Source organism: Microtus pennsylvanicus, chromosome 3, assembly GCF_037038515.1.
Source record: "Microtus pennsylvanicus isolate mMicPen1 chromosome 3, mMicPen1.hap1, whole genome shotgun sequence".
Classification (NCBI taxonomy): Eukaryota; Metazoa; Chordata; class Mammalia; order Rodentia; family Cricetidae; genus Microtus; species Microtus pennsylvanicus.
Window position 1 is genome coordinate 62,421,361 of NC_134581.1, and position 20,933 is coordinate 62,442,293.

Genomic DNA, 20,933 nt, shown 5'->3' on the forward strand with positions numbered 1-20,933 from the left:
CCATCCTTCTGACTGCCACCACTACCACACACCCTAACAGCCAGCCACAAGAGATGTTTATTGATTACCTCCTGACCATCTCTTCTTCTTCTTCTTCTTCTTCTTCTTCTTCTTCTTCTTCTTCTTCTTCTTCTTCTTCTTCTTCTTCTTCTTCTTCTTCTTCTTCTTCTTCTTCTTCTTCTTCCTCCTCCTCCTCCTCCTCCTCCTTTCCCACATTCTTTAATCCATCTTATTTGCCTAGGTAGTTCTAGCATCAGCCAATGTAGGCCCCAAGTAAAGATTTTTAGTTCCCTTCTCCTCCATCCTTCTGCTCTCCAACTAGCCCAATCTAAGCAGACAACAATTCTTGTTTTCTTACAGTAGAGACCCCCTCTGCAGGCCTTTTCTCTGATAAAGCCTGTGCTGTTTTTGAGTTGCTCACTCCCTTGTCTGTCTTTCCTTCTCCCCAATCTTACAAGGTCCTTGACTTAAGATGTGAAGGCGTAAGTCACAAACAATGCCACACCAGTTTGGAATTATGATTAATAGGGTGGTATTTATTTAAAGGGGAAAAAACTTACAGATCACTGTCAGCCCTCTGCGTAACCAGGAAGGAAGTCAAGTCACCGGCGGAGCAGGAAGTGAAGAGAGAGAGGAGAGGGAAGTGGCCGCTTTTTTAAAGGGAGAGAGACCACGCCCCAAGGGGCTGGTATCTCAGCGGCGATAGGCTGGAGGAGTGGGAGGACCTCCCGTAACACCTCCCCCTTTTGTTTAAATAAGAGAGTTCTAAACCTACTATGAAATTATATACAATAAGTACAAATATCCTATTCTAACTAGCTTAGGTCTTGTATAATAAATAACTTGGCCAAGTCATGAGAGAAAAGTAACTACATCTATATAGTCTTCAACCCCATCGAAGATCTGAGAAGGGAAATAATGTTACCTGGTTAATTAGGAAGTTCAGTAAAACAACTTCCAAAACATGCAACAAATCACAGAGACAACTAGCTACCTAGGCAATCACCCAAAGTCACATTAGCAGTGTTGAAGCAACCAACTTTGGCTAAGGCCTAACATAACTGACACACCATTTTCAAAGGCAAGCAACTTTTCAAAACTATCTTACCCTGTCTTGGCAGGATAAGACAGCCCTGTTTTATCCATTGATGCATGCTCTGTATCTTTGTCAGTGGTTGAGGTATGGGCATTTCTTTGCCCCAAGGCCAGTTCTGCCAAAAGGAAAGGCTCCAGGTGGAGTGTCTTTGGTGCTCAACATTCTCTCGGGAATAGAGTGGTGTTGCCAGGAGCAATTGTGTCTCACTACCACAAAACTCTGAGTTAGATTAAAGGCCATTTTCTACAGCTCTTTGAAGAAGTTGAAGACTATCTATCTATACTGAGTATAATCTCTATATATCTAAAGAACCTGATTAGTCTAATTATAAATGACAAACTTAGATGACTATTAGTCTATATAATTCTCAATATCTATCTAACTTAAAGATTAAGACAATAAACAACTGTGAAACAAGTGAGGACAATGACCTCCAAATATAAACAATGTACAAATATACATTGCAGTGGGTAAATATATACCAATACACGAACATTATATAAGTATCTTAATCAGAGGTAGAAATGTACACTGCAATATGGTAAATATATACAATACAATATATGTCAATACATAAAAAATGTTTTAAACAGAGGTAGAAACATGAATGCATACAATAGTCAATACAATTTAACTTTGTATCAATATACAAGAATCTATATCAATATATTTGTCTAACAACAGTAACTCACAATTACAAATCTATTATCCCATCATCCCTCTTTTTTTTTTTTTTTTTTTTCAAAATGATCCCTGAGCTTATAAAATTCCTCCCCCAACCCTCAATCGTATACTAATTATAATCAACCCCTAAATGATGTCCCTAAACCCAAGGGCAAACTTTACTGGGAGAGGGGACGTCGTCCTCTAGAATTACTTCCAGCTGTCATGGGGGCGACGTTCTTTCTGGGGGATCCTGTGAAAGTAAAATGATGGTTAAATTTCAAGATCAAGTCTTTTAATATTGCCAATAGTCTCTGAGTATTTTGTGCAGGTCTGGCCAAAATGTTGTATAAGATGTGCACCATTTCAGCTAACCAAGTTGGAACTGTCTTGTGCAGCTGGTACCCAAAGCAGGTCTTGTTGTAGCGCTATCAGTATCATGACGTCATATCAACCAGGTGGAGTTGTTGTTGTGGGGCCCCATCTTCTTCCTGGAAACTTCAAATGTCACTTCGGGAAAAACTCATTGTTCATTATGAAAAACTTAAGCATTAATCATATAGACATATATATATATTCAATGAAAGACATGATAGATATATTCAATGAAAAGTATGATAGATATGAAGAAAAGCAAAGATGTTTTCTAAACTCATATTTCTTTCTGTCCCACATCATGGCTCTTGACATGAGACAGAAACTCCAGAAACTCTGGGTTTTTCTCTTACTAACAGGCTTGGAATTGGAGAGGGACTGAGCCAGAGTCCAACTTCAAAACCAGCTTTATAAATTTAGAAATATGGTTTAATATTACTTACACAGCCCATTCAGTTTTCTTGATATTTCCTATCGGGCAGGTATTTTTCCATCTGTCAGTATCCAAACATCCAGGGTCCCTTGAATTTCTCAAAGATGAGTGTTTTCCTGTGGAGATAAGAACAGAACCCTGCCCCCATTCTATATGTTTTTCTTACCACCTGTATGAATATAATCATTGTGGATGAGTTGTCATTTCTCCTTTCCAAGAGGTTTCTCTTCTTCAAATCGAAACTTTATTAATTTTGATGGTATCCACAATTTTTCTTCTCCTGTGGAAACAAGAGCAAAACCCCTTCCCCAACGTAGCACATCTCCTGGCTTCCACTGAGAGGTCAGCACATCTTTGAAATAAATCGGTTGATTTAGTTCAGCAGACTTTTCCATTATCCAATGTCTTTCTGCTGCTGTCGTTCCTTTCTCATTAGCGTTAAGGAAATTCAAGGTTAATAAAGCATTATGTAATCTATTTCTGGGGGTATTTTCGGTCCCTTTCTGTTTGTTCAGCATATCCTTTATAGTACGATTTGATCTTTCTATAACTGCCTGACCTGTAGGATTATTTGGTATACCTGTAATGTGTTTTATATTATAATAATCAAAAAAGCGTTTCATTTTCTTAGATACATATGCTGGACCATTGTCTGTCTTTATTTGTGCAGGTATACCCATGATGGCCATAACTTCCAATAAATGTGTGATTACTGAATCAGCCTTTTCTGAGCTCAGGGCAGTAGCCCATTGAAAACCTGAATACGTGTCTATGGTGTGGTGTACATATTTTAATTTACCAAATTCCATAAAGTGGAACACATCCATCTGCCAGATTTCATTTCTCTTAGTGCCCTTTGGGTTACTCCCTGCAGGCAACGGTGTTTGATTATAGAAAGAACAAGTAGGACATCTCTTTATAATGTCCTTAGCTTGTTGCCAAGTAATGGAAAATTCTTTCTTTAGGCCTTTACTATTGACATGATGCTTCTTATGAAATTCTGAGGCCTGCAACACACTTCCAATCAATAATTGATCAATCTCAGCGTTGCCTTGGGCTAGAGGACCAGGCAGACCTGTATGGGACCGGATGTGTGTTATGTACATCGGACAAAGCCTGTTCCTGATTATGTCTTGTACCTGGATAAACAATGAAGTCAACTCTGTGTCATCTGGTATAAATTCAGCGGTTTCAATATGCAAGATAACTCTTTCTGCATATTGTGAATCTGTAACTATATTAAGAGGTTCTTTAAAATCCCTTAGCACCATAAGAATGGCATATAACTCTGCCTTCTGGACAGAATTATAAGGGCTTTGTTCCACCTTACTCAATTCATCTGACTTGTAACCTGCTTTCCCTGATTTATTTGCATCAGTATAGAACGTACGGGCTCCAGTTATTGGAGCATCACGTACAATTCTAGGAAGAATCCAAGAAGTTCTTTTTATGAGGTTAAGTCTACCACTTTTGGGATAGTTGCTATTAATTTCTCCCAAAAAATTAGCACAAGCTCTTTGCCACGGTTCATTGTCTTCCCATAACTTTTTTATTTCTTCAGTAGTAAAAGGCACTATAATTTCTGCTGGGTCTATACCTGCTAGTTGACGAAGTCTCAGCTTACCTTTTATAATTAATTCAGAGACTTTTTCCACATAAGTTTTTAATTTTTTACTTGGTTTATTAGGTATAAATATCCACTCTAAAATAATATCTTCCCTCTGCATTAGAATCCCTGTAGGAGAAATTCTGGAAGGCAATATGACTAGGATGCAGCTAAGATTTGGGTTCACCCTATCCACATGTGCCTCCTGTAATTTTTCCTCAATCATTGTCAGTTCCTTTTCTGCTTCAGCTGTCAGTTCTCTTGGACTATTCAAATCTTTATCACCATCTAAGGTTTTGTTTAAATGAACTATTAGATCAGGTGTTATCCCAACAGCTGGTCGTAGACTGGAAATGTCTCCTAACAATCTTTGGAAGTCATTAAGAGTCTTTAAGCGGTCTCTCCTAATTTGTGCCTTTTGCGTTTTAATTTTCTCTAACCCTATTCTGTAACCTAGGTAATTAATAGAGTTTCCTCTTTGAATCTTTTCAGGGGCAATTTGTAATCCCCACCTAGGCAAGACTTTCTTTACTTCTTCAAACATCCTTTCTAAAGTATCTTTATTTGAATCAGATAACAAGATGTCATCCATGTAATGATAAATGATGGACTTGGGGAATTGTTTACGAATTATTTCCAATGGCTTACTTACAAAATATTGGCACAGTGTAGGACTATTGAGCATACCCTGTGGGAGGACAGTCCACTGATATCTCTTATTAGGCTGAGAATTATTATAAGTAGGCACTGTGAAGGCAAATTTTTCTCTATCCTTTTCTTGTAACGGTATAGTGAAAAAACAATCTTTCAAATCAATAACTATAAGAGGCCATCCTTTTGGTAACAGAGAAGGCAAAGGAATTCCAGATTGTAGTGAGCCCATAGGTTGAATTACTTTGTTGACAGCTCTTAGATCTGTCACCATTCTCCATTTACCAGATTTCTTTTTTACAACAAACACAGGAGAATTCCAAGGGCTGGTTGATTCTTCAATGTGGTGAGCATCTAGTTGCTCCTGCACCAGCTGTTCCAATGCCTGTAGTTTATCTTCAGCTAGAGGCCACTGTTTGATCCATATTGGCTTCTCAGTTAGCCATTTTAAAGGTAGGGCTGTTGGTACCTCTAAAGGTTTGGTATTTGCTGTATGTTCTTGTACAGCCTGAATGGCTAGTGACCTTTTTCCATAATACCTCATCATATACTTCCCAGAATTATGAGTTCCTGGAACTACAGGAATGTTAATCTGGGTATTCCATTGCTGTAGCAGGTCACGGCCCCATAAATTTATGGCAATATTGGCTATATATGGCCTTAGTCTTCCTATTTGCCCTTCGGGCCCTATGCATTCAACCCATCTTGTGCTTTGTTTTACACGAGATAGGGTTCCAATTCCCAGGAACTGAACATCTACCTCTTTAAGAGGCCAATTCGGATGCCAAGATTCTGGGGTAATGATACTTACATCCGCACCTGTGTCTAATAAGCCTTCAATAAAAGTGCCATTTATACAGACTCTTAGCTTTGGTCTTTGATCATTAATAGAAGTCTGCCAAAATATACGTTTACTCTGTCCAACTGGGTTTTTTGACTCATCCTCCACATGGATTTCATCATTTAGACCAGTATTACTTTTTACAGCAGAAATTGGAGCTTTTAATTTTCTTGGTGAGGCACGTTCTCCACTGTGACTGGGAATGACTGGGCCACTGTTGGCTTGGGGGCCTGCGAGAGGCCCCTCAAGGAGTTTCCCGATGGTATCGGGTTGCCTTGTTTGTCTGTTGTTGACCTGCATTCATTGGACCAATGTCGGCCTTTACCGCATCTCCTACATATACCTGAAGGCCTAGGTCTCCTATCTTTGTCATTCCCAGAGGAGATAATATTCCTAGAAATTCTGTGCCTGCAATCCCTTTTCAGATGTCCTAATTTACCACAATTAAAACACCTGGCAGTTTGATGTCTCCTCATTGCTGTGGAAATCGCTTCTCCTACCCAAGATTCATCGTTATAGCTAAACGTCTCAACATTCATCGTATGCTGAATCCATTCATCCATAGGTGCTGATCTAGACTTTAAAGGCCCAATTATCTTTTTGCATTCTATGTTTGCATTCTCAAAAGCTAGAGATTCAAGAAGTATTCGTCTAGCTTCTGGGTCTGTTACCCCTATGTCCAGAGCCTTAATTAATCTTTGCAAAAAGTCAATAAAGGGTTCTCTCTGTCCCTGCCTAATTCTGGTATATGATTCAACCCTTTTTGCTGGATCTTGTATCCTATTCCAAGCATTTAAAGCTGCTTGGTGACATAGACACAGTACTTCATCATCATAAAGAGCTTGGACCTGTGGATCAGCATATTCTCCTGCACCAAGAATTTGGTCTTGGGAAACCTCAATACCTTTTGCTCTTCCTTGCTGTTCCATATGTTTGGATTCTTCTCTAAAATAAATTCCAAACATCAAGGAAGGTCCATTATCTAAAACTGCAGACACTAACTGATGGAAATCATGGGGGGTAGCTCTAGCATTAGAAGCCCAAGTCCTTATCATTTCCTTTACGTATGCAGAGTGCAAGCCAAAATTAACAATAGCTTGCTTAATTTCTTTTAGATCATTCATTGCTATTGGCGTCCATCTAGCTTCTCTGACTCCCTTTGAGCCTTTAGAAGTTGACGCTTTGTCAGAATTAAGTATAGGGTATGCTGCTAAAACCTTTGGTAAGCCAGTTCTAATAGCTGGTGTTGGCATTGTATCCTGTCCTTGTGCCTTATTACTCTGTTCACCAGCTCCAATCATTTCTTCAATCATTTCAAGTCTTTTTATTATTGTCTCTTTTGAATCCTTAATCTCCTGACCTGCATGAGTTTCTAGTAAAGATTGTATGGTTCTTAGGAGTGCCATGATCTTCCTAAATGATAGAATATGCAAAAGAATACTAAAACCTAGTAACCAGTAAATTAAGTTATCCCCATAGTCATATAAACCTTGCATGATATAACCCATTGTATTGGTAACCAGAACAGTAAAATTCGCGTTAGAAACGGGAACTGCCATATTACCTATTATCCAGCAGGTGGCGCTGTTGCCAAGTCTCGACGAAAACACGGTCCTGTTTCAGAGTCCGCCTAGTATTTGTTAAAAACTGGAAAATGTAAGTTGCTCAACAAAGTAAATGTAATTAAATCAATTCCAGAGATGGAACCAGAAACCAGAATCCAGGGGTAGAGAAGAGCAACCTGGAAGCCGCTTATGCCTCCACGTGACAGAGTCACCCTGAGGGGTTGCAGCTTTCAGCAACCGCGTGCTCTGGTTCGTGCCACTTAAGAGCTGTGCTTGCAAGGGAGATTTAAAAACCACTCAGAAAAGAGCAAACCAGGCGGGCAGAGACTACGCGGGCCTGTGGAGTTTAAATCCACAGGCAGCGGCTGAGGAAGCAAGGGCTCCCGCCAAGCTGAACAAGCGCCCGCCAAGCCGAACTTGCGGCCGCCAAGCCGAACTTCCGGCCGCCAAGTGGAACTCGCGGCTGCGAGCCGGGAGAGGTTCTAAAACCAAACGTTGGGCGCCAAATGAAGGCGTAAGTCACAAACAATGCCACACCAGTTTGGAATTATGATTAATAGGGTGGTATTTATTTAAAGGGGAAAAAACTTACAGATCACTGTCAGCCCTCTGCGTAACCAGGAAGGAAGTCAAGTCACCGGCGGAGCAGGAAGTGAAGAGAGAGAGGAGAGGGAAGTGGCCGCTTTTTTAAAGGGAGAGAGACCACGCCCCAAGGGGCTGGTATCTCAGCGGCGATAGGCTGGAGGAGTGGGAGGACCTCCCGTAACAAAGATGGGTCAATATAGAGCTCTCAGGTTACAGTGGCTCAAGTGTGATACACATGCTGTTGGAACCACAGTTCTGAGCTTTGCTTTTTTACTTGTCTTCTGTTTTCAAAGCACTAAAGATTGACCTAGGGCTTCATTCATGCTAGGCAAGTGCTTTATCACTAGTTATATGTTCAGCTTCTCTCTCTCTCTCTCTCTCTCTCTCTCTCTCTCTCTCTCTCTCTCTCTCTCTCTCGTCTCGCTCTGAGTCAGGGTTTAGCTAAGTCACACAGGCTATCTTTAAACTTAAAATCTTCTTGCCTCAGTTGCCCAAGGAGGAGAGATTACAGGTCTTCACCAATAGACTGGCTGAATTTTACATTTTTGTTTCTTCTCATGCTAACTGTAGGCAGCACCACGTCATCTTCCACTGTGCCCCTAAACTATGATGGTCCATATGTTAAATATAGATTCATTTTCATCTTAGGTTATTTTTGATTTGTAATGGTTTCTTCAGGGATAGTTCCATCAGGAGCTCAAGTATGTGTAGCTGAGAAGATGGTAAGGGTGGAGGTGGAGGTGAAGTTTCTGGGGATGTAGTAGTGTGAGCTATAGCGATGATGGTGACAACAGAGATGAGAGTGGGTTTGGGAATGGTAGTAACTGGTACAAGAACAGTTACTAAGTACTGATGCTTAGTAATAGTAACAGTCTGGGAGACAGAGGTGCAAGATGCTGTGGATAAATGTGGCAGGGCAAGACAGTGGAGAGGTTCCTCCATCTTGTATTCTTGCTGAGGCCATTTTTGATTTAACTTGAATTTGATCTCCTTGATGGAGAAGTCTATGGAATACTGCCCAACTCTGTTCTAGGAACCCAAGGTCAAGATGACCCAGCTAACTTAGCTTCTTTTAACTGCTTGCTTGCGTAAAAATCTTATGTAGCTGCCAAGCAGGATATCAGGATGTGGTTTTCTTCCTGTAAAACCCCTTACCCTAAAAACATGGTACTAGACTTGGGTCCCAAATACCTGAATGTAGTCCCAGCCGACTGGAATAAAGACTTTTAATTGGGTGTAAACTATGTCCGAGTGGTCATCTCTGGTGGGCTCCCTGAAACATAAGGAGAGATGACAGAGGTCATGTTAGTTGCTGTCATCACAGAAAGGATGCCAATGAAGATGTAAGTGTGGAGAAAGTCATAGCGAAGAATAGTGCCAGGGGTCTCAAGAGAAGTAGAACTAATAGGGAGACTTCTACAATTACAGCAGCTGAGAAGTCTCATGATGGGGCCATCTGCAGGCTAAAGACCCTTGGATGCTGATGTGTGACTTAGTCCAAGCTCAAAGACCTGAACCATGGAAACCAATGGTGCAGTTTATTCTGAGACTCTAAGCCTGACAACCAGAGCTAATGGTGTGAGACCTAGGGTCTAAAGGCCAGTAAGCCTACAGTTCTGATGTCCGAGCCAGTAGGAAGAGTCTAGTTCCAGTGGTCTAGTTGCTACCTAAAGTGAATCATCACAGCCAGATGACACTACAGGGGTCAGATGCATCTCAACCGCCATGGCAGAGGACCCCTCCTGGACTGATAGCTTCCCACGGTAAGGAGTTACTTACTGCCTCTCAATGATCCAACACCTTTCTGAGGAACCTGCATTTCCACGTGACCTTCTCCTCCATAAGTGCTAGACTCCACTAGAAAAGAGGACCCGTCTCCCTTCACCTCCTGCCAGGAGTTTCTGAGAGTCACTGGCTCATCCTTGCCCTCTACCCAGTGTAGAAGAGAAGAGGAGGAGAAACCAATTGGCTGGGTGAGAGCTGCACTGGTGTGGGGGACACGAAGGAATCTATGGGTCTGGCTCTCAGGAGTACTAAACCTACTTTGACTGCGGAGTTGCTGGGTAGGACGCTTAGGGCAGGTGCGGCATCAAGGATCCCACGGAATCATTCGCAGCCCCAGCACCCATGAGCTGGTGAGGTAAGGATCCTGTCTGCTCCCATACCTTCTTTATTGACACGAGTCCCTCCCCTAACACTCTCCCTCCCCCACCATCCGCTCACTTCTTTCTCTACTGTGATTCATTGTGACAGGAATCTTAAAGGCCCAGATGGTGGCCCATTTTACTGGGGGTGGAGATCCCAGAGAAGGGCTGTTCTCCCAGGAAAGGGAGCCACTGCCAACAGACTGGCACCTGACCACAGCGGCAGCTACAGGGAGACGCTAGCCACCAACCATAGTCAGAGATCAGGGTGGGTCTGAAGATACCCAACACACAACCTGTTTCCCACGATGAGAAAGAAGGCCTCTCTAATGTCTTTCAAACCTAAGACCAGCAATGTTCCTCAGAAACAAATATGGATACATGTGTTTCTAAATTTTTTAGTTGCCATATTTGAAAAGCAAAAAGAGCCAGGCATTGTGGAGCAGGCCTATAATCTAAGCTCTTGGAGGACTGAGGTAGACAGACTAGGCCAGCCTGGATCACATTGAAAGATCCTGTCAAAACAAGAAGTAGAAAAAAGCAAGTGGACAATTTTATCTAATCTAGCACATGCAAAATATTTCAGATCAATATAAAGTCACCATGAAACTGTGATAGATGTTCAGGTGTTGTGTCTTCATACCCCACACCGGTTATCTTCGGTTTTCTGGTGCTCACCCTGACCATACTGCCTGCCCTATAGGCTGGTGGCTCTCCCAGGCGTCCCAGAGCAGTTGTGGCCAAAGGATCTGAGGAGCTTGAGGTTTGTGACCTGAGAGCTGAGCCCTTAGTTCATCCAGTAAGGTTGTTCCAGGACCTCCTTGATGGAGGAAGGTCATTGGCTAATAAAGAAACTGCCTTGGCCCATTAGATAGGCCAGCCTTTAGGTGGGTGGAGTAAACAGAAGAGAATGCTGGAAGGAAAACGAAGTGAGCTCAGAGGCCATGCAGCTCCTCTGGGGCAGACGCAATGAAGCTCCGACCCAGGATGGATGTAGGCTAGAATCTTCCTGGTAAGTGCACCTCGGTATTTAATAGAAATGGGCCAAGCAGTGTTTAAAAGAATACAGTTTGTGTGTTGTTATTTTGGGGCATAAGCTAGCCAGGCAGCCGGGAGCTGGGTGGCAGGAACGCAGCCCATAGCTCCTTACTTCACCTCCTGAGGAACCCCATGCTCTCACAGTGGGGTGCAGTCCTACAGAGGCTTGGTCTTACATTCTGTTTCAGCACAGTCCCAAGTGTCATCTACAATGCTAATCTACACCTTCAGAGCTCCTTGTCCTGGACCCTACCCCTCCTGATTGGCAGGGATGGCCCCAAGTCCTATAACAGGCTACCAAGGGAAGCTGGGTGGTGGCCAGAAGAGGGTAAGAAAGAGAATTGAGAGAGGCACCATACAGCAAAGGTGTAGATGTGGGATTTAGGGGACAGGAAATGACAGGGCCAGAGGGGAGTCTGGGGAGGGAAAAAAGGACGGACACACATGCGTGCGCACTCGCGCGGAGGGGGGGAGGGAGGGATGAGAGGACAGAGAAGGGAAGTGCCTACTCTGGGGTGGTTAGAGATATGGGCAACAGCCTTCTGACATTGGCCTGAGGGAGCTCAGCCTAAGGTGAGGCCTTTGTGCCAGAGGTCTATAAAGAGAGGAGAACTGAAGAAGGGTTAGGAGCCATAGAGCTACCTCTATGTGCCTCAGAGAGGGCCCAGGCAGCTTCCCTGGGAGGGTTTGCTCAATCAGTGGCTTCTGGATGGAAGCAAGTCAGATGTGGACCTGCTTGGTGTGTCCACATGCTCTTTCCTGTTCTGTGCTTGGCATGTCAGGATCTGATGGCTGAGCTGTAAGCTCTGAACTCATGCAAAAACCAACTTAAAATCCACAGACCCTGAGAACCAAAACAAGGCTCATGTGAGAACAAGGCTGCCCCGCTCTGGGCACAAGCAAAAAGGAGCCCGTGTGGCCTAGATGTCGGTCCTCACCTGCTCTCAGTGGCAGCCACACACACAGGCATCATCCTTCATTCAGTTTTCCAGGGTTGAGGGAGCCTGCACACTAAGTCCAAGTCAAACTCCAAAGCCACAAGCCATCAGCATTGCTCCCTCTTTCTCCCTCTTCTCCTGGACCAGAGCTATGGACCTCAGTGAGATGAGGTACAGGTGAGACAGCTCATATGCCGGGCAAAGGGGTCCAGAGCATTAGGGGTCCAGACCCAGTTACAAATCTGCCCCACTATTAGCTTTCTCCGTGGATGTTGGGGGGTCTTAACACAGGTCCTCATGCTGGCACAGCCATGCCTCCGCAGTGCCTGTCCTTGCCTTTCCCAGCTTCTAGATGCAACCAGCTGTCCGTGGTCCTTCTATCGTCCCAATCTCCTACTGCCATCCTCATTACCCTCTTCTTTCTCCCTCCACCTTCTGCTGAGAATTCTTCTGACTACATTCAGGGCTCACTTAGTTGACCCAAGACAACCCGCCACCCTATTCTAAAATCCTTAACCAATCGCACCTGAGAAGTCTTTTTTTGCCATATGAGAGAACAAGTTCCAGGGATAAGGAAAAATAAAGCCTTTCTCATCTCCTGCCCACCTTCCTGTTAATACTGCCCCATCCTGGCAATCTCATCCTATGCAAAGACAGATGGAGGGGTTTAGTCATGAAGGCCTGCCTCTGTACCTGATAAACTCACTACCAGGAAGGCTTAAGCATCCTGTCTCCTCTCCCTCATCCCCGCTCCAAATATACTGGCCTTTCAAGACCTTGCTGCTCCATGAAGTCTTTCCCAGCACAGACAGAACAGCTGCCTCCCCTCAGGGATTGCTCACCGGTACCTCTGTTGCGCACACCCCTCAGCCTGCTGAATTCAGGAATCTCTCAACCCTTGCATGCCACCATTTCCTCTCTTCTTGATTAGGTCTTTATCATCTCCCCCACCTCCTCCCCACCTCTGCAGCTGTGATTCTGAGCACAGGGTCTGCTCCCCTGGAGAGCAGGGGCCTTGCCTGTGTCCAATCAATCAAATAAATGTTTACAGAACTGGGTCATGCTGAGCCATTCCAGGATTCCCAAGGAAAAGGACAGAAGTGTAAGGTGGCAGCTGAGTACTCTGACTGCTTGGTCTGAATCAGCGTAGCTGGGGTGCTCTGAGGGCCACCAAGCCAGGCTGGCAGCGGGCGGAGAGGCTACTCCTGCAGGGCCACCAAGTGACTTGATCCCCCTGATCGAGAGCAGCATCATGCCTAGCTCCCCTCTCCCAACTCTTCTTTCCCAATACTGGGCCGAGAAGTTTTCCCGTTCTCTGTTCTCTCCGGAATGGCACAGTCTGTATGGCCTCCCTCTTATTCTCTCAGGATCACAGTGTTTTCTGCTTTTGTCCCTTTCCTCCTTCCCAGAGCCACCCATAACAACCCCATGCGGCTCAGTCCACCGGGCCCTAACAGGAGCAGGCTCTCTGCCAGCCCCGCTTGGCACCCTTACCCTCCAGCCTCTCAGGTCTCTCTTCCTGAGGGCATTCTCTGGTGTTGCCCTGAACCTGGCCCACATGTAAGTCTGACTGGAAAGTCAGGGGGAGATCAACACCTAGGAGCAGCCCTGGATGGGAGAGAGAGGAGCTGGTGGATAAATACCCCCCACTACTCGTCGCTGTGTGAGACAATTCTGGGGCCTGTTCTACAGTAGAAACCCATTGGGGCTGAGTCCCAGCTTCCCTCAGTGGTGGCCTGTGTCTTAATACACTCCCATCCACCACCTTTTCTGTCCCACTTCCATGCTCCCTCATGATTCCTAGGACCATCTCCCAAGCCCATACGGCCACCAAAACCCTCGTAGTTCTGAGATTACAGACATGAGCTATGACACCTATCTCCTTTTATAAGCCAAGCCTAGAAGAGAACACAGGAATTCATGGGTCCTGTTTGGTAGTTCTGCCTCTAACTTCAGCAAATACTTGAGGCTGGGGTTCTGCAGGCTTTTCTCCATTGTGTAGGGTGTGTGGACATCATTTTATCTTGGCTTAAGAAAAACCAAACGTGCACATCTTTCCCCAAGTACACACTCAGTGTGTCACGGTGAAAGCCCGAAGTTCACTGTGGCGGGACTGTTCCGCTGTAGGAATTGGCAGTGGCTTCAGCTCCTCTTCCACTGAGGCCCCTACTTACCTCCTACATGCCTCCGATTTGTGATCTCTGAGCCTCCTTGTGGCTTTCTAACATCTGTTCCAGTTCCCATCTGTGAGGATACTTCAAGGGCAAAGAAGAATCACTTGCCTGGGGGAGATGGATGTTCTGGTGGATTTCCAAGGAATCCTTGTGCCTTGCCACCCGGGTAGTATGACTGGAAAGCAGTGCACCTGATCAAATGCCAGGAAGGAGCCAGACATCCTAGACTCAAGGAGGGGAGTGACTTCTTCCTGGGCTCTAGCACCATGGATTGGTGACCTAGGCAACCTCCTGGCCTCCCGCACAGTGGATTGATGGCCTAGGCAGCCCCCTGGCCTCTGGCACTGTAAATCAGTGGTCTGTGCAGCCTCCTAGGCTCTGGCACTGTAAATCAGTGGTCTGTGCAGCCTCCTAGGCTCTGGTCCTATGGATGAGTGGTCTGTGCAGCCTCCTAGGCTCTGGCCCTGTGGATGAGTAGCCATGCTTTGCTCCCAGGTTCCAGCTGAGCTCCCCGAGCTTCTAAGTCACTTGGATGTGTGCAGAGAGCTAGGGAGCTTGTGAGACAGCTTCTACAGATAAGAATATTTTATTGTAAATTTGTAATTCTTCACCACTTTCTCCGGGAAGCTGAGTCCCAGCGGCCCTTGGCTCTGTCATTTTGAAGGATGACAAAGCAACGAGAGGGTGCGGCTGGAGAATAGGGAATTAGGTGGAGGAGATTTCATACACTAACATTTAACAGGTGGCACCATCAACATCAAAAGACTGGAGGCTCCTAGGCCACCTGGGCTTCACCCGACCAAGGGAGCATGCTCAAAAACTCCCAGGTACTTTATATAAACTTGGAAGAAGCAGGTCCCATGTCAATAACCCATAAAGGGTTATGCCGCACCACCCCTACCTCTTCTCTCTCCCTCTCTTGGAGCAGGGCCACAGGCTGGGTCTGGCGCACGCCCAGCTTTGTCGCTATTTCTCCTTTAATAAGCCATCTCCTTTCCTGTAAGTATCCATGTGGCTCTGGGCAGTTTGTTGTTATGGGGCGGCGTGAGAACCTGACATCTGGGAGGGTGAAGGAAAAAGAAAGAAACGTGCAAGTGAGTGCTAGCAGCCCAGGAAATCCTAGGGCGTGGTGATCCCATGGGACTCAGAGACATTGGGGAAGTGAAGCTGTGTGAGAACGGACTCAAATCCACACCTGGGATATCTTAGAAACCCGTCCATGACAGAATGGCAAGACCTGCCTGGACTTTCCATCAACAAGGTCAATGGCCCATTTCCCCTTTCACTGAGCACTTGAAAATGAGAGAGCTTTCTGCGGGCAAATTAATCACGGCCTGTGGAAATAGGATTCAGTTTCTCTCTGTCTCTTTTCCTCTCCCCAGCTGATGATGCTCCATGGACCGGGCCCAAGAGCATTCCTAGGCCCTCTGAGAAATGTATGACAGCAACTGCTGGGCCCAGACTTAGGAGGCGGCAGCTGCCAGGCGACTGCCCATGTTTAATCTGTGAGACGCTTGGCTTCGACAGGCACTCCTGCCTTGATGGTGCATGGCTCATGTTATCACAGGGCCGACCTCACCACAGGCTTCAGGAAGGAGCCATGGGCATTTGTCTTGATCTTCGCTAGAGACAAGTGAGAGCCAACGTTACGTTTTAAGTTTTAATTACTGTGCCTAAAAAAAAAAAAACCCATAAAGCAAAAATGCCTCTAACCTGTAAGCCCCTTATCCAAGGACTGATATGTCCTGAAATGCTGGAGGCTCTTGTTTATGGGAGATAACAAGCCGCTTGCTTTGCTCCTGCAAACAAGTTTGTTTGACTCGGCTGCTCTACACGGAATGTGTTTGATTACATGCGGGCAGAATGTACATGGGCAGGAAGTATATCAGGATATATACTTGCCCCTTATTGGATGTAGGTGGGAGGTATACAAGCCGGAAGTATGTCAGGATATATACTTGCCCCTTATTGGATGTAGGTGGGAGGTATATGAGCCGGAAGTATGCCAGGATATACACTTGCCCCTGATTGGATGTAGGTGGGAGGTATATGAGCCAGAAGTATGTCAGGATATATACTTGCCCCTGGTTGGATGTAGGTAGGAGGTATACAAGCCGGAAGTATGTCAGGATATACACTTGCCCCTGATTGGATGTAGGTGGGAGGTATACGAGCCGGAAGTATGTCAGGATAGATGTTTGATCCTGATTGGACCTGATAGAAATACAGTGGCTTTATTTATGAATGTGCCTTTTTAGGCCTCTGCAAAAATCTAACTCATTGCCATTTTCTAGGAACCTAGGAATGGACCTGGCCAATGTCTATCATCCCGGCCAGTATTTATTTAATTAAAACTCACTTCAAATTTGGCTCCAAATGGTAGTCTTGTTCTCTCCTGGTGGGATTAACAATGTCACCAGGATGGCAATGATCAGGTAAGCTGAGATTGCAAGCATCACATGACTAGACAAAATGGCAGCGCTCACACAACTGCTTACATTCCCCAATGGCACTGAGTCCCGTGGGATCACCACTCCCTAGAATTTCCTGTGCTGCTAGCTTTCCTCTCTCTCTCTCTCTCTCTCTCTCTCTCTCTCTCTCTCTCTCTCTCTCTCTCTCTCTCTCTCTCTCTCCCTTAGGATCAGAGAAGCGGGTGACCTAGAGAGGACTCCAGCACAGGCCCAACAGCTCTTCCCTGCTTCCTCCCCACACTGAACAACCTCTCCAGAGACCTGCCCCTACTGAAGGTTCCAGGGATGGAGGAGAAAGGATGTTTGTAAAGGCAATATTGACCCCATTTTGTGCAAGATCTTACTGCCCACAGCTTTGAATGCTAACACCCCCTGATGCCCCAGGCTTCCATTTCTTTTCTTCATAGGCATAATCCCTGCTGGGACAAGGATTTGACATCTAAAGCCCATCCCAATGGGCATAAATGTTAAAGAGTGAAATGTTATAGCAGGACAGCCAACAATCCAGACTGAGTACTGTCCTGTGGTGTGGGAGGTCCTTCTGTCTATGTGCTGCTTTTATTGGTTAATGAATAAAGACACTGTCTTGGCCTGTAATAGGGCAAAAGAACAGAACAAGGTGGGGAAAACTAAAGTAAATGCTGGGAGAAAGGAGGCAGAATCAGAGAGAAGCCATGTAGCCCCACTGGAGCTGGATGGAACTTTACCAGGTACGTCACAGTCACGTGGCGATGTACAGATTACTAGACATGGGTTAAATTCAGACGTAAGAGTTAGCCAATAAGAAGCTAGAGCTAATGGGCCAAACAATGATTTAATTAATACAGTTTCTGTGTGGTTATTTCGGGGCTAAGCAGTCAGGAACCAACAAGCAGTCTGCTGCTACAGTCCTCTGCCTGAAGTCTTAAGTCCCCTCCCTTAGGAAAAGGACCTAAGTCCAGCTAAAACAATAGGTCCTGTGCGTTCTCAAAACCCCGATTACAGTCCTTGCTTATTACGTATGCTCTGTTACATCCTAACGGCTCTCAATCCCTGGCTGCTCATTGACTGTACACAATCCTATCCAGACGGGGGACAGGCATAATTCTCCAGGGAATAAACATTAGAGCCAAAGGAGTAAAGCCCCGCCCATTTGCATGTTTTTTAAATTTTAAATTTAATTTAATTTTATGTGTATGAGGAGTTTGCCTGCATGTATGTATGTGTACAGTGTGTGTGTGTGTGTGGTGTCCTTGGTAGTCAGAAGAGGGCACCTGGAAGTCAGGTGACAGATGGTTGTGAATGGTCATGTGGGTGCTGGGAATCAAACTTGAATGCCCTGGAAGAGCAGCCAGTGGTCTTCTGAATAAGATCCGAACTTACACTATTAATTTGAGTGCTAGTTTTAATCAAAAGGGCCAAAGCGATTCATACAAGTAAGTTGTCTCCTGTCCAAAACCAATAGCCTCATAACTCAGGCATACTTGTTTATTCTATTACTCTTTTGAGGCAGAGTTGTTTATTTGTGGATTTTTTTTTGTTGTTGTTGTTTGCAAGAGCTTCTTATATAGAGATGGTATTCTACTAAGATGAAGGAAATACCTTAGAGATGCTGACAGAAGGAACTTTGACCCAGTGTTTCAGGACCCAGATTGGGGGGACTGAATCTTGGGTTGGGGGAGAATAAACCCAACACTATATGGAACACAAACTAGTAAGGAGAATCCACTTGCTCAGGGGGCACCCCAAGGATGTTTATCAGTGGAATCTGAAGACAGAAAGAGTTCTCTAGCTGTGTGGTCTTGGGGTATCTGTTTCCACTCTAGAAACTCTAGACCTTGTCTCTTTCTCCTTGGGAAAATAATGGGGAATCCCCCACCAGTTTTCTTGGATTCCCTACCATGTTGTGTCCTTGACAGTTGGAGCCGGGAGGTGGTGGCGCACGCCTTTAACCTCAGCACTTGGGAGGCAGAGGCAGGCGGATCTCTGTGAGTTCAAGGTCAGCTGGTCTTCAAGGGCTAGTTCCAGGACAGGCTCCAAAACTACAGAGAAAACCTGTCTCAAATAAACAAACAAAAGAGTTGGGACAAGTTTAATCCTGAGAACCCAAAGAAAAAGTCAATATTTTACAGTAATACTGCCTGGCCTCAATTCAACTGGGATAACAGGGGAAGTGTGGCCAAATGATGGGAGCCTTTTAAATTATAAAAGCATCACTGCACAACTGAATCTTATTTTTTAAGATCAAGGGAAATAGCCCAAAGTGTCTTGTATTCAGACTTTTGTGGCTCTCTACCAGAAAAGGTAGCTATGCAAAGAAAACCAAAGGGAAAACCAAACTTGTGTTATTGTAGACGATCCCTGCCCATGTACAAACTCTACTTACCAAAAAAGAAACAACCAGCAACAGGGCCAGGCTGTTGCATCTCCTCCCACTCTACAGAGCTCCATTCTGCATCTGAATTCCCCTGAATTCCCCATTCCCAAGTCACCAGACATAAGGGAATCTAGCCCTTTAAGCCTTCCTGGGTGTGTAGCCTTCTATCCACCATCCTTTCCTGTGCCTATGGCACTCCTTTAAGGGAAGTGCCTGTTCCCATGGAGCCAATCAAAGCCCCGATCCCCTATTCAGTTACAGACCTCCAGAATGTAACAAGGACTGAAGCGCCTTTGAAGACTCATCCAGACTTACCAGTAACTTACAGACTTTAGCTTTAGCTGCTGGAGATAAACAGAAAGACCTGTATTCAATCCTGACTCCTTGCTGTACTCCTGAAGGGAGATAGAAGATCTGAAGGAAGCTAAAAGCATACAGATGAGTTAGTTCCTCAAGGTCCCAATGTCCATCAGCCCTGTGCACAGATCATTCTAGATCAAGAACCCACTGATCGGAATTATAGCATCCCAGAAGGAACTCACAAGTATAAAAAGCCTTACTGCAAGAATGTAATATTGCATTAAGTCTGTTAATTATGACAAGATCAGAGAAGTCACTCAAGGAAGGGAACAAAATCCTGCTTTATTTCTCAACAGGCTATCTGAGGCTCTTAGGAAATTTACCGACCAAGATTCCTCGTCCCCCAAAGGACGAGCCCTTTTAGGTAGGTGTTTTATTATCCAGGCAGCCTCTGACATCCATGGATGTTTCAGAGCTCAGCCGTTGGGCATTGCCTTCTCAATTTCAACAACCAAGGTCTTCAGGGAGACTACTGGGAAATGAGGAGAGAAGAGAAGAGGACCTAAATGACTGTACTTGCCCTTGGAGGAGCTCTTGACCAGATCCATCTCCCAAGGGATCCCCATATTGACTCTCAGAGACCAGAAGGTCACACTCAGTCTTGCTTCAAGTACAAAAACCCAGCATGTGACTTCCTGTCCTCTCTACAGCATGTCCAGTGGGTAAAAAGTAAGAGCCTGGCACTGGAAGGCTAATCATCCCCATTCTAAAAGTAAATACAGGCCAGTCACAAATACCACAGACACCTCACAGGACTGAGGGTCCAGAGAGCAAGCTGGTTCCAGTTCCAAAATTGTTGACCTTTGTTGAAGAACTTCAAGTTACCCCAGACATGGCAGATAAGAAAATTAATCTGCTTATAGACACTGGGAACTCTTACTGAGTGAGTCTTTGCCTTTTCTTTTTTTTTAATATTTATTTATTATTTATACAGTATTCTGTCTGCTTGTATGCCTGCAGGCCAGAAGAGGGCACCAGACCTCATTACAGATGGTTGTGGGCCACCATGTGGTTGCTGGGAATTGAACTCAGGACCTTTGGAAGAGCAGGCAGTGCTCTTAACCGCTGAGCCATCTCTCCAACCCCAAGTCTTTGCCTTTTCACCTGGAACTCTTTCCTTCTGATTTATAGGTACGGTAAGGGTAGTGGGAGTCCTCCAAAGGCATGTCTTAGGACTTAGTTTTGCCAGAAGGAACCATTCTGAATATGTGGATGACATTTTGATATATATTGATAAGTAGCCCTACCAAAGGCAGATTCAGACCGAAGTACCATCAGAACCCTAGACTTCCTATCCAATCTAGACTACAAAGTCTCCCAGAAAAGGGTTAAGATAATTCATCTGCAAGTGCAATATTTGGGATATGTTTGACTCTGGGGGCTTGACACTTATTCCCACCTTGAGTCATAATTGAACTAGATCCATAAAAGAGAAACTAAGTAGCTCAGACTTTTCATCCTTTAACTGAAACAGTGCTCTAAGCAGATAAAGCAGGCTCTCACGGAAGCCCAATCACTGGGCAAGCCCCATCTCCTAAGGCCTTTTTTGTAATTTGTAGCAGAAAATTAGGCCTTGCCTTGGTGTGTTGACTCAAGAACTAGGAAAAGAACAGAGGTTGGTAGCACATTTTTCGAAG